The sequence below is a fragment of the Diaphorina citri genome, unplaced genomic scaffold (assembly GCF_000475195.1).
Source record: "Diaphorina citri unplaced genomic scaffold, Diaci psyllid genome assembly version 1.1 scaffold3074, whole genome shotgun sequence".
NCBI classification, from domain to species: domain Eukaryota; kingdom Metazoa; phylum Arthropoda; class Insecta; order Hemiptera; family Psyllidae; genus Diaphorina; species Diaphorina citri.
In genome coordinates this window covers 4,755-19,309 of record NW_007380486.1, presented here as the reverse complement: position 1 = coordinate 19,309, position 14,555 = coordinate 4,755, and the positions used below count along the sequence as shown (strand labels likewise).

The 14,555-nt window shown below is 39.0% G+C and overlaps 1 long non-coding RNA gene across 1 annotated transcript in view; it reads left to right on the top strand.

The window, feature by feature from the left end:
* LOC113471824 overlaps nucleotides 1-11,090 on the top strand; it is a 14,154-nt gene extending 3,064 nt beyond the window's left edge. The window contains exons 2-3 of the long non-coding RNA XR_003394372.1: nucleotides 10,085-10,127; nucleotides 10,727-11,090. This is a non-coding gene — a long non-coding RNA (uncharacterized LOC113471824). The remainder of the gene's footprint in view (nucleotides 1-10,084; nucleotides 10,128-10,726) is intronic.
* Nucleotides 11,091-14,555: the final 3,465 nt, after the last annotated feature.

The window sequence follows — 14,555 nt, the reverse complement described above, 5'->3', positions numbered from 1 at the left end:
ATTCCTGCTGAGCCGCTCTTCCGATCTGAGCGCCTTCTCGAGAAAACTTAAAAGCCTCCCGTATCGATGTTTTTTCTGAGTCTTCTCAGTCGGGCAATGACCTTTTTGGCTATCACAGCTCCCTTAGGGGCTTTAGATTTGGACCTCACCTTCGTAGATTCGTATAAGCTTAACCCGACTCTTAGGGACCTCACCAAGACGTACGTCGTACATATTCACAAGTAATTACCTAGTTTAACTTTGTTTGCCTAATTAGCAATTAAAATCAACAGTCAGACAACTATCTAAATCGTCGCCATGTGTTGCCTTTGCCACTGTAGACCCTACAGCTACTTCTATACAGCGACAAAAACCATTCTTGTTCCGTGGCAGAGGCAGAGGACAGAGTGAAAGTAAATTCAATTATGTTGTTATTATATTTGATGGTATTGCGATACCAGATAGCAATGATAACCATGCTTGATTTAAGTAATGCTCAGAACACGTAAGTGACTGCGCGTATATCTACAGATCGGGTACCCTGCCTTGGCTGTCACTCTCGCTTTCCTTGATTTCTCGTCGGTCGGTTTCATCAGACACATTAGTATTTCAGTTTCAATTCTTTTATCCATATTCGCCATCATTCGCCACCAGGCGCCACAACGCAACGCCGCGCGCCGTCAAAAACTGGTAATCTTCAAATGAAATTTCCGTTGAGAATCGTCTCCTCCTGATTTACCTGATTGTTTTTGTAGCGGCTTTAGCTATAGCCGAAAGGTAATAAGTTGATGACAAAATAGAGAAAATAATATCTCTTTTATCAGCCATACCTGATTCAAATTCCTGATCTACGAGTACCTGATTCAAATTCAAATTCAATCCATCATAGACGTTTCCTCAACTCTTGTGATGTAGGTTTCTGTGGGGTATTGAGCACCTAGAACTGCCTCAAAAATTCAAATACCTGACCAATTATGGATTCCTGGTCTACTTTAGATCAGCAAGATGTTGTGTGAGACAAATAAATTATAGAGAGATTGAAACAAAACAAACTCAATTCTTTCTTTTTTTCAACATCCGTCATGCAAGCATCAAATCAGAGAAATTGGTTGGGAAATGATTGCATCAAACTCTCGATTTCGAAGTGAAATTATTTCGAAATGTGAGTGATATCTGTGATATTCGTTATAAGTGTAGCAAGTTGTGTTCTTGATACCTGTCTAATTTTAATTTCTACCTTCTAAACTGCATGAGGTGCTAATATTGATTGGTCCTCACGCAATCCGACACAGCCGGATTTGAATAGGATTTGTGAATATTGAAAGCGAGCTAATTTCTCTCTAGTCTTTATCCTTGCATTGCTTTTGCTTCAGCTTAGGTGTTTCCTGCATGACTCTGTCTATATTGGGTACTGACCTATCAAAATACAATATTTTAATAGAATTCATACTATTCATATGTAGGTCTATGCTCAATTGCTCATTAGACAGACATTTGATAAAAATAATAAGGTTGCTGTATTAGAAAACTAGGAAGTGAATACCGTATGTGACTACTCACAAACTGTAGGACGAGTATTATTCTAATTTTTGGTCTTTTGCGTGAGGCATTGAAGCGTATTATGAGGGAGAACATCGTGTTATATTCGGCATTGTTCACCACTGACCCAAAGGTGGTTCAAATAAAATGAACCTACCTATCTTGAGTAGATACATAGGTATTTCAGATAATTATACCATATTAGGAATAGCCACACAAGTAGGAATTATTAAAAAATGGACATAGGCAATTATAATTAGACTCAGAAGGGCAAAAGAAAAGATTTAGTATATTTTAAGCCGAGATCAATTACTCATTCAGCCTATTAGCTAGGAATACATACTCTTCACTCCATATCGGGTAAATCATCAATAAAATTATCTATTAATAAAACATCAATTTCATCATTATGATTCTCATTTACACTAATTATAATTATTATTTTACTTTTCATTTCATCAACCATTTACATTGTTGAGATTGTCTGGTAATTTTGTAACAAGTGGTTTTACGATGAGCTTTACTTGTTCCATTATAATTTCATTTGAACTCAGTGTAAATGTTACTCAAGTTTCTTTACTGTACCAAGGAATGGTGTGAGCTGTGGATTATGAGATCTATTTGTTAGAGCTTCAAGTCTGACAACATTCCATGCGAAAACATTTCATTGCATCGCCATACAAGCTACTCAGTCCCAGAAGTTTTAGACCAGATATACGAGTTAGTCTCGTGCATTTCTTTAATCTTCTCTCATGCTGGTTTTATTGCTTGATTTTAAAGGATATAATTAGATTTATTTAGATTCCTGATCATTTATCTATATTTATCTAAATATTTTTTAGATTCCTGATCCTTTATTTATCTCTAAAGATTGACTCTACGAAAGATTCCTTGGAAATTGGTGATAAACCGTGTTGATATAGCCGTCATCAGACGACATTGTGCAGGAATATGTCTGGAACTTTTGTCTTCTTGACCGTTCTTCTAAGGTTGTATGGCTTCTTTGCTTGGTGGATTCAAGTGGATTGTCAGATTTGTCAGCAGCTGAACGTTCCTCGATTTTGAGAAGCTCAGGAACCGTATTATCATAATATTGTGATGATTTGATGAACCACACTGTTCGTAATATCATTTAGCTATTCGCCCTGCCTGATATTTGCAAATGTGGATGGTTCAGAAATGGAGATTGAGGAAAGTTACAAAAATATACTTGAAAGCTGTGTCCACACATAGTGACGGCTGTCGATCGAGGGGGTGAATCTACATATATTGTTGAGGCAGTGTGGACGATTTCAGTCGATCGACGGCCGTCGACTAGGTCTGGACACAGCTTTACTCCACTCTTCATGACCTGCCATTATGGGATTCTACGACCTATGGCTCACGCTTTGACGGTTATGTCACTTTCATAATAGAACCAGAAATGGAAACTGCATCAGTGGACATAGCACTCGAAGCTGATCTCATTTCTATGACATCAACACCATGCTATGTTTCCAGATCGTTTTACAAACAACTTTCATGATTCATGAAGCTAATGACATGGGATGAGACTAGGTTAATGTATGGTTATTACGTGAACCGAGTCAGGTTTTCGGCTCAAATGAGATCGTCTTTGCTGCAAATATCATTGAGATTGACAGTACTACTTGCAGAACATCGAGTGCATTTCTCTACCATTTAGATGTTGTGTTACTATGTTACTAAACTTTATAAACTTAGTTTTGTAATCTCCTTTTATTATCATGAGATTTACGGAATGTATCTACTTCGTACCTACTTCTGTACTTATCTGGAGTTTTTATCCTATCTTACCTATCGGTTGTAAGCTGTGAGACACATTGAAGTTGTACATGATTACCAAATGTGACATCCAGCCAAACTTTTTTTGCCGATCGCCGCAATCTGTCTTCATCCATTGATTGAATCTTCACACACCGTCTGGAATTGTCTGAATCTATCAATCCAAGCTTCATACACTCCGTATGGATTAGAATGTTTACTGAATTTCTAATCCGACTTTGATTTCACCGCTGTCTATCAGACAAAAATAGATGCACACGTACACACGTACTCGCACAGTTATACAACACGTCACAACACGTCAAACCTGACGTGCCCCATCACGTAGAACTCCTTATCAGACAGTGTTCCATCGTAACCTATCACAAGTAAGAACCTATCACAGATTTTAGACGGAAGAACCTAACAGACGGAATATACCTATAGATGCGGGCACGAATTCGGAACTCACAGAAAAGAAAACCATATAGGTTTCACAACATTGATGACCAAACGCAGTCCTGCATGAAACAAACTCTACGTGCAGGTCTAATAGTGGCGGCATTGGTGAATTAATTGGAGGAAAGAAACTAATAGCTCGGTGGGCCACGGTACTGGTGGCGAAGAGCCTGCGGAGTGCATTGTGCTGAAGACACTTTCAAAAACTGAGATAATGAAACAAATTTCTGAATAGAACGGGATCGCATCCAAGGAAGTATACATTGAACACTGCAAACTGTAAAGTATACGCAGAAGACGGAAAATAGTTGTTTGAAAGCTCTCTCGAAGTCTCGACAAAATTCAATTAGTAGGGAAATGTTCTTGCTGGGGGTACTAGACAGGGTGAATTTTAATTGCATTGAGCGCCTTCTCGAAAAAACTTAAAAGCCTCCCATATCAATGTTTTTTCTGAGTCTTCTCAGTCGGGCAATGACCTTTTTGGCTATCACAGCTCCCTTAGGGGCTTTAGATTTGGACCTCACCTTCGTAGATTCGTATAAGCTTAACCCGACTCTTAGGGACCTCACCAAGACGTACGTCGTACATATTCACAAGTAATTACCTAGTTTAACTTTGTTTGCCTAATTAGCAATTAAAATCAACAGTCAGACAACTATCTAAATCGTCGCCATGTGTTGCCTTTGCCACTGTAGACCCTACAGCTACTTCTATACAGCGACAAAAACCATTCTTGTTCCGTGGCAGAGGCAGAGGACAGAGTGAAAGTAAATTCAATTATGTTGTTATTATATTTGATGGTATTGCGATACCAGATAGCAATGATAACCATGCTTGATTTAAGTAATGCTCAGAACACGTAAGTGACTGCGCGTATATCTACAGATCGGGTACCCTGCCTTGGCTGTCACTCTCGCTTTCCTTGATTTCTCGTCGGTCGGTTTCATCAGACACATTAGTATTTCAGTTTCAATTCTTTTATCCATATTCGCCATCATTCGCCACCAGGCGCCACAACGCAACGCCGCGCGCCGTCAAAAACTGGTAATCTTCAAATGAAATTTCCGTTGAGAATCGTCTCCTCCTGATTTACCTGATTGTTTTTGTAGCGGCTTTAGCTATAGCCGAAAGGTAATAAGTTGATGACAAAATAGAGAAAATAATATCTCTTTTATCAGCCATACCTGATTCAAATTCCTGATCTACGAGTACCTGATTCAAATTCAAATTCAATCCATCATAGACGTTTCCTCAACTCTTGTGATGTAGGTTTCTGTGGGGTATTGAGCACCTAGAACTGCCTCAAAAATTCAAATACCTGACCAATTATGGATTCCTGGTCTACTTTAGATCAGCAAGATGTTGTGTGAGACAAATAAATTATAGAGAGATTGAAACAAAACAAACTCAATTCTTTCTTTTTTTCAACATCCGTCATGCAAGCATCAAATCAGAGAAATTGGTTGGGAAATGATTGCATCAAACTCTCGATTTCGAAGTGAAATTATTTCGAAATGTGAGTGATATCTGTGATATTCGTTATAAGTGTAGCAAGTTGTGTTCTTGATACCTGTCTAATTTTAATTTCTACCTTCTAAACTGCATGAGGTGCTAATATTGATTGGTCCTCACGCAATCCGACACAGCCGGATTTGAATAGGATTTGTGAATATTGAAAGCGAGCTAATTTCTCTCTAGTCTTTATCCTTGCATTGCTTTTGCTTCAGCTTAGGTGTTTCCTGCATGACTCTGTCTATATTGGGTACTGACCTATCAAAATACAATATTTTAATAGAATTCATACTATTCATATGTAGGTCTATGCTCAATTGCTCATTAGACAGACATTTGATAAAAATAATAAGGTTGCTGTATTAGAAAACTAGGAAGTGAATACCGTATGTGACTACTCACAAACTGTAGGACGAGTATTATTCTAATTTTTGGTCTTTTGCGTGAGGCATTGAAGCGTATGTAGTGTCTGGTATTCAAATCGGAGGATTTTTTTTTTTTTATTATTTTTTTTTTTTAAATTTAAGGAGATTTGACGGAGGGAACTGTAACTGCTAAAGTCTTATCGTCCCGAAAGCGACGACAGAAGGAAGACAGGATAGGAGAAAGCCAGGCGTTCCGAGAACGCAAAAGGGAGGAATTTGCTCCTACCGTTTTTTCAGGGACTTGAAGGAGTTTGACCTGGACAACCTGAAATTTGAAGGAGTTTGATATCGCTCCAGGGTGTACGCGTTGGTGTCAGGTAACTCACAAACAGCTGCTATAGTATGTCTGTGGCTGTGTTGTCGGGGGTTCTTCCAGATTTTAGAGAACGCCATTTGTTCGTTTTAGCTTGAAAATATGAAATTTTCGTTTTCTTAGACAAATCTAGTTACAGATCTACCCGACTTCCCGTATACCTGACAAGCATACAGGAGCATCTGTAGCCATAGTATTCGTAAAATAAGTCCCTACCAACTATCTAACTAGGTAATATCATTCTAATGTTTTGATACTTCGATTCAGAATATTCAGATACCAACCAACCATGCAAGTAGGTAGATCATACCTAGGTACATACCTACTTATCGGGCGATTGTCGATTCCCCCGATTTCATACCGATTCCCCCGATCGCAAATTTTTAAGCCTCAAGGGTATGCTTCTATTCCCCCGATAGTTAAAAATAATCCCCCCCCGGTACATCAGTCTTTGGACCCTCGGCCCCCCGCCCCCCTCGGCAAAATCCTGGATACGGCCCTGGAAACTATACCTGACTGATTGCCACTCTGTTCAGTGTTAAGTCTGACTCTTGACTGATTAGCTGATTTATGAGTATTCCTGTGAATTTCGTATTGTCTGGAATTCTATCTTGAATCGTTGACAACAGCACGTATGACACGTTTGCATTATTATCAGACAAAGAATGCAAATTCTAGGAATTTCCTTGGATTTTTATTATCTCAAGTGAGTGTAGATATTATGCTTACATTTGCCATTTGGGAACAAAGATTTTTTCCAAGAGGTTTCATAGAGGGAATTGTAACTGCCAAGGTCTTATCGTCCCGAAAGCGAAGAGAGGAGGAAGACAGGCTAGGAGAAAGCCAGCCGCTCCGAGAAAGAACCTTATCTGTTTAGGATAAAATCCACCCCGGGCGAGAATCGAACCCACCACCTAGTGCTTACAGGGCAGACGCGCTATCGTCCAAGATAACTAGGCTGGCGTAAGAAAATTTCACTTTTATTTCTGGGTGGGCAGTTGGTGAAATACGATTAAAATGTCTTTTACGTAGAAGGCTAGGATGTTCTGAAGAGAGTTAGAACCGTATTATCATAATATTGTGATGATTTGATGAACCACACTGTTCGTAATATCATTTAGCTATTCGCCCTGCCTGATATTTGCAAATGTGGATGGTTCAGAAATGGAGATTGAGGAAAGTTACAAAAATATACTTGAAAGCTGTGTCCACACATAGTGACGGCTGTCGATCGAGGGGGTGAATCTACATATATTGTTGAGGCAGTGTGGACGATTTCAGTCGATCGACGGCCGTCGACTAGGTCTGGACACAGCTTTACTCCACTCTTCATGACCTGCCATTATGGGATTCTACGACCTATGGCTCACGCTTTGACGGTTATGTCACTTTCATAATAGAACCAGAAATGAAAACTGCATCAGTGGACATAGTACTTGAAGCTGATCTCATTTCTATGACATCAACACCATGCTATGTTTCCAGAAAAGTTGCCTGCTTATGTTCTATAGTTATAACTACTGCCAGTAGTAATAATGGAGTAACCATGTTACTGCTGTCCTATGTTTACGATCTAGTCGTTAAACTGCAGTTCCAAATTACATCGGTCATAATGACAAATAATGGAGTTCAGGTCTGTTGCTCTGATGATGTCAGGTTCTGCCAATTCGATTAGCTAGCTTACAAGTTACGAGATGCACATTAGGGACTGGGTAGAAGTTCCATTTTTATCTCTGCACGTATTGTATCTACTTAGTTGTGCATATATTTTCACCGAAAACGTACCATTTCTCAGTTGTTTTTTTATAGCTATTGCTAGAAGAGGGAACGTATTGAATTGACCCTGGGATGGACACCGTCTTCTACCTGGTGAGACCGAGAGTATTGTGGTACATCCCGATTTATCCGCCACCAAAAATTAAAGAAAAAGTCCATAAAACTCAATGTACCTAACTACCTACCTATTAAAAAATCAAGGAGTACTACCGATGGTGTTTTTCTTTCACATTAATCCTTTCTTCTTCTGAAATCAGGAGGACCGGAATTTCCTGTTGGGTCTCCAATACTCTCCAAATTAGAATAGGAATAATGAAGAATCCAATTAGGAATGATACGTAGAATTTCTCTCATATCTCCGTCCAATTTTCATTTTAGTGCACATGCTCGCTTTGTACCCAAGTCCTTGGTGCTCGCATAGCCATATCCAGCACAGTGATACCTATGCACATACGTAATCGGCAAAATAGTTTTCAAGTATTCTTGGCGAGATGTCTTTTACCTAACATAACCTTAGAACCCGTCAAACCTGTTCTCCAAAGTTCCTAGTCATAAAGGATCTTGGCTGTTGGACTCTACCTGTGGCTTGTCTGAGAGACTTGTTAAGATTCGTATCTCGGGTCCAGCAGTTTCTAATGGTTCCTTTTCTTTCATGTTTTAACTCTGGAATACCAGGGCGTTCCAGCTGGTATTCCACAAAGACAATATCATAGCTGATGCCAACTTTCTGGCAGGTCTTTTAGAATTATAATTGCATTAAATATGATTTATCATAAGGTTTTTTAGGGCTCGATCCTATTTCTTTTAATTGCTTGCTTACTACTTACTTTCATACGTGCTTAATCTTAAATCTAATGAGGAAAGTTAGTACCAGTTTGAGATGGATTATGGAATTTGAAATTCTTTGGGTCAGACTTCTGATCCCGCCCATCGCTTAACCTACCTCGTAAAATTGATGGTCCTTGGCATAGGTAGTCTTTCGTACTCATGATAAATATGGAGAACTATGTAGTTACGAACTCAGTACCCAGGTATTGTTAGATGAAGTTGCTAAGGTTTCTGCGAGTGCATTCTGCATACCTGTCTAAGTATTTGTTGTTTTGTATCTTGTTTCCAGTTCTGCTCTTTGTTCTATTATTTTGTACTGAAAATCTATAGGTTTGGGATCTTGCATTTCATTTTGTACTTTGTAAATTTATAGGTTTGGGATCCCGCTGTATAAAAAGCTTGAACACTTTCAAAGTGATTATTGTGTTACTAAAAACCTACAAACCTTGGGGATGTTAAACCGTTATTAACCAAATCAACTGCACTTTCTATCCTTTCCTTTATAGTGTATAAGTTCAGTAAGGACTCCTTACTAAAGAGTTATGTATCTGGTTCAAGCTCGAGAAATTAGAAACCCATTGATCAACTGATCTTCATATTTGGGCCTCAGTGACCCAGTCACCTAGTTTCAAAACTATAGTAAGTTCCCCATAGTGTAGAGCTTACTGATAATAGTCACTGAGACATCCTTTCTAGTCTTGAATCTCCCTTCACGTCCCATTAGGACCGGAGAATTAAAACTAGAAACTCTATTGATTCTCGAAATGGGGGCCAGACAAGTATTTGTTTCAGTAAGTGGAACTGTTTGATTGGCTGTGACTAGCATGTTAACCAGTGGCGTAGCGTGTATGTATGGCGTGTATGGCGGCCATACACTCAAAAGTTCACTCTAATGCCCATAACTATTAATGGCATTGTGATGGGACTTGGTAGAACTGTGCATGAGCCCTACACGCCCTACACTTGAATTTAGACCACGCTACGCCACTGTCATTAGGTGTAGGGTGTAGGGAACAAGAGGATATCAGTCCATTTCTTTTGAAAAGTTTCAAAAAGCGTCTTTGAATTTATCAGACTGATTTTGAATTTTGGCAAATCCAAAAAGTCTCACCAGTAGTCAGCTCTCATGGCGTAGGGGTCACTGCGCTCGCCTTGCACGCGGGAGACCCGGTTCGATTCCCGGCGGGGTCAAGAAATTTGTATCATGCAAATGATTGATTCCGTGACTGGCTGTTGAGGGGCCTACTCAGTCTCGTGAGGAAAATGAGTAGCTATGACATATAAATGCGCATAGCGACCGGTGCCAGCATGGTAGGTAATCACTGGATTTTAGGATTATTGAGATATTGGGAAAATCCTACAATGCTGCAGTGAGCACCAAAGTTGTGACATAAACATAATAACACAAAGAAACTGCATTTACATTTACAAAAAGTCTCACCAGTAAATTTTCTTCTTCTTCTTTTTCCAGATCCAAGACATTCCTCCAGAAAGCTCTGATGGCATTTCAAAGTGTAAGTATACCACCTCCACAAACATCTATGAAATGAATTTGCAATTATTTACACGAACGTAAATATGTGATTAGCAAAATTCCAAGATACCTAGTACTCTAAGAATAGATTTAAGAGAAGGTATGTAGGAACTATAGGAACCTATTAGGCATTTATCTCTCTTTCTGAGTATGATGTTCATAGTAGGTCAGGTAGTAGGGTATACCTTTAAGTAGGTAGATAAGTAGGCAGTACCTATTAGGTGTCTATCTGCCTATAATATCCATCCTACGTACCTGTAGAGTGTAGAACCCCTTGACTTAGCTTTACTGTATTGTATTTTTGAATACGTACTGTTCTATCTGTGGTGGTGTATTTTTTTTTCCGCCTTATATTGCAATCCTATATTGCTTTTTTTTATTATTATAATTTTAAGATTGTTGCATGTGTATGTTCAACTGTCCAATTTAAAAATAAATACACTCCATACCATAAATAAGAGTGTAGAACCTACCTGCAGGGCCGTATTTAGGAGAGGGACGCCGGACGCCGTATTTAGGGCCCCCGGGCCCCGTTTTTAGGGGAAGCTTTTTTTTCCCCTTTATAACCCCCCCCCCCAGCATATCACTCTTTGGACCCTCGGACCCTGCCCCCCTCAACAAAATTCTGGATATGGCCCTGGAGCCTACACCTGACTGATTGCCACTCTGTTCAGTGTTAAGTCTGACTCCTGACTGATTAGCTGATTTATGAGTATTCCTGTGAATTTCGCATTGTCTGGAATTCAATCTTGAATCGTTGACAACAGCACGTATGACACGTTTGCATTATTATCAGACTAAGAATGCAAATTCTAGGAATTTCCTTGGATTTTTATTATCTCAAGTGAGTGTAGATATTATGCTTACGTTTTCCATTTGGGAACAAAGATTTTTTCTAAGAGGTTTCATAGAGGGAATTGTAACTGCCAAGGTCCTATCGTCCCGAAAGCGAAGAGAGAAGGAAGACAGGCTAGGAGAAAGCGAGCCGTTCCGAGAACGAACCTTATCTCTTTAGATAAAATCCACCCCGGGCGAGAATCGAACCCACCACCTAGTGCTTACAAGGCAGACGCGCTATTGTCCAAGATAACTAGGCTGGCGTAAGAAAATTTCACTTTTATTTCTGGGTAGGCAGTTGGTGAAATACGAGTAAAATACGAGTAAAATGCCTTTTACGTAGAAGGATTATAATTATAGGATGTTCTGAAGAGAGTTCAATGTTCTTGGTGGCAGCCTTATAAAAGCTAGGTCGCGGATTCGATTCCAACAGGGGGAAAACTTTATCCTGAACAGGTAAGGTTCGTTTTCGGAGTGGCTTTCTCTTATGCTCTCCTCCTCTCTTCGATTGTGCGATGATCAAGACCCCCGTTGTTATTGCTTCCTCTATCAAACCTCTTCAAACAATATTCTCAATTCATGAGAATGTAAATGGAGATTATTTTCAGCAAATCTCAAATCAATAAAATATAAGTGGGTACCTATTTCTCAGTATTTTTAACTAGAGTAGGTATAAGTACCTACCACAAGTGGTTACTTTACGATGGTGTTTCACACATTTGCGTTAGGGTGATTTGCAACTAGGGTGATGTTCGCGCTTTGACTTGTAGACCCTATCTCCTTTCGGAATACTGGAAGGTACTGTACCTACTACCTATTACTGAAGGTTATAATAGCGTTAACATTACTAGGTTATTAGTTAGTTAGGTATTACCTACATAGTTATTAGTAGGTACATCATTATTCGAGTGAAAATTTTTTGACCCCACCAATATTAGTGGAGATGCCTATACAACAATGTTCATTCGTACCTAATTTACCTATGTGTCATGCTGATTTTTTCGATGATATTATTGCCTATCTTTGTACACGTGCAGCATATGATTAGAAATCTCCACCAATATTAGTGGAGATGGTTGCACAGTGCACACTCAGGGAGAACATCGTGTTATATTCGGCATTGTTCACCACTGACCCAAAGGTGGTTCAAATAAAATGAACCTACCTATCTTGAGTAGATACATAGGTATTTCAGATAATTATACCATATTAGGAATAGCCACACAAGTAGGAATTATTAAAAAATGGACATAGGCAATTATAATTAGACTCAGAAGGGCAAAAGAAAAGATTTAGTATATTTTAAGCCGAGATCAATTACTCATTCAGCCTATTAGCTAGGAATACATACTCTTCACTCCATATCGGGTAAATCATCAATAAAATTATCTATTAATAAAACATCAATTTCATCATTATGATTCTCATTTACACTAATTATAATTATTATTTTACTTTTCATTTCATCAACCATTTACATTGTTGAGATTGTCTGGTAATTTTGTAACAAGTGGTTTTACGATGAGCTTTACTTGTTCCATTATAATTTCATTTGAACTCAGTGTAAATGTTACTCAAGTTTCTTTACTGTACCAAGGAATGGTGTGAGCTGTGGATTATGAGATCTATTTGTTAGAGCTTCAAGTCTGACAACATTCCATGCGAAAACATTTCATTGCATCGCCATACAAGCTACTCAGTCCCAGAAGTTTTAGACCAGATATACGAGTTAGTCTCGTGCATTTCTTTAATCTTCTCTCATGCTGGTTTTATTGCTTGATTTTAAAGGATATAATTAGATTTATTTAGATTCCTGATCATTTATCTATATTTATCTAAATATTTTTTAGATTCCTGATCCTTTATTTATCTCTAAAGATTGACTCTACGAAAGATTCCTTGGAAATTGGTGATAAACCGTGTTGATATAGCCGTCATCAGACGACATTGTGCAGGAATATGTCTGGAACTTTTGTCTTCTTGACCGTTCTTCTAAGGTTGTATGGCTTCTTTGCTTGGTGGATTCAAGTGGATTGTCAGATTTGTCAGCAGCTGAACGTTCCTCGATTTTGAGAAGCTCAGGAACCGTATTATTTTCCCCCACAACCCGCAATAGATTTCCATAATTCTCTTCGTTTGATAGGTCAATGAGAAAATTTCCCACCCGTATATTTCTTCACTTCAAGGCCACATTCACGCTCGCTGCACTTCGTCATTCATAATTCACGTACGTTTAGCCTGGTTTTATTGTGTGAATGTTTAACAAACCTTCACCATATTGCACACATCATGTGATCTGCTGTGAAGTTTAGCGTTAAAATATTCTCAATCCTATGTTGCTGTAGTATAATCTTTAGTAGTCTGTTGTAGTAGGCTGTGTGGTGGGCTGTGGCAGCCTTGACAGCCAGGTCGTGCTTGAGTGGGTGATGGGCGGATTTTCTCCGTAAACAACAATTTTTTATTGGTACCTAACCTGACAATTAAGATCTGGGCAAAATCATTTTACTTTTGCTAACAAATTGTGCTAACAAGTTGATAGCCACCTACGCTTAATTATGAGTTGTAGCAAGTCTCAATTAGCAACCGAATACCTACCCAAATAAGTATTCTTGTTAGGGTGAATATATATATGTTAGTCTAGTCTAGTTTATAGTTAGCTTGGAGCCTCTTTCTGTTGTCATTTCCAATCCCCACATTGACGAAATTGTTGATGAGGATTTTGTTGGGTTCAACTTTCGCAAAGCTCCTTACTCTATCATTAATAATATCTTTGCTGAGTTTGATTGGCTGTCCCATTTGAACTCTCCATGTTCTTGGTGGCAGCCTTATAAAAGCTAGGTCGCGGATTCGATTCCAACAGGGGGAAAACTTTATCCTGAACAGGTAAGGTTCGTTCTCAAAACGGCTTTCCCCTATGCTCTCCTCCTCTCTTCGATTGTGCGATGATCAAGACCTCCGTTGTGATTGTTTCCTCTATCAAACCTCTTCAAACAATGTTCTCAATTCATGAGAACGTAAATGGAGATTATTTTTTAGCAAATCTCAAATCAATAAAATATTAATCAACCTCTTTCTCTTCAAATACTCTCTTAATGCTTCAAGCAAATCTCCCATTAAGAGGCCAAGACTCTTCTCTCTTAAAAGTCATGACTTGGCAAAATTTACTCTCAGAAAGCGATGGGTCTCGATAGAGAGTACTTGAAGATTCCATCGTGCTAAAGAGATTTCAAGCTGTTAGTTTCCTTGCTAAGAATCCTTAGCTAGAGTATGGTTCCTTAGAAGAATAACTAGTGGAAGGGAAGTAGCCTGGGGCTGCAGGTTGATATAATCATATAGCATGCTGCTGTCTTACATCACTGAAGTCATGCTATACGCAGACATGCTAACACGGTACCTACTGTGGGTACTGCATGCTAAGGGGAGTGGTGTTTCTGCAGGACTGGATGCGATGGAGGGCCACGACCCCAAAATCCAAATCCTAAACTGGTGAAACCAAAAGATTCACCACTGTTGTTACCTATACATATTTCATGTATTCGTTGGAAAAATCGGTAATTCTGTCACATCCACT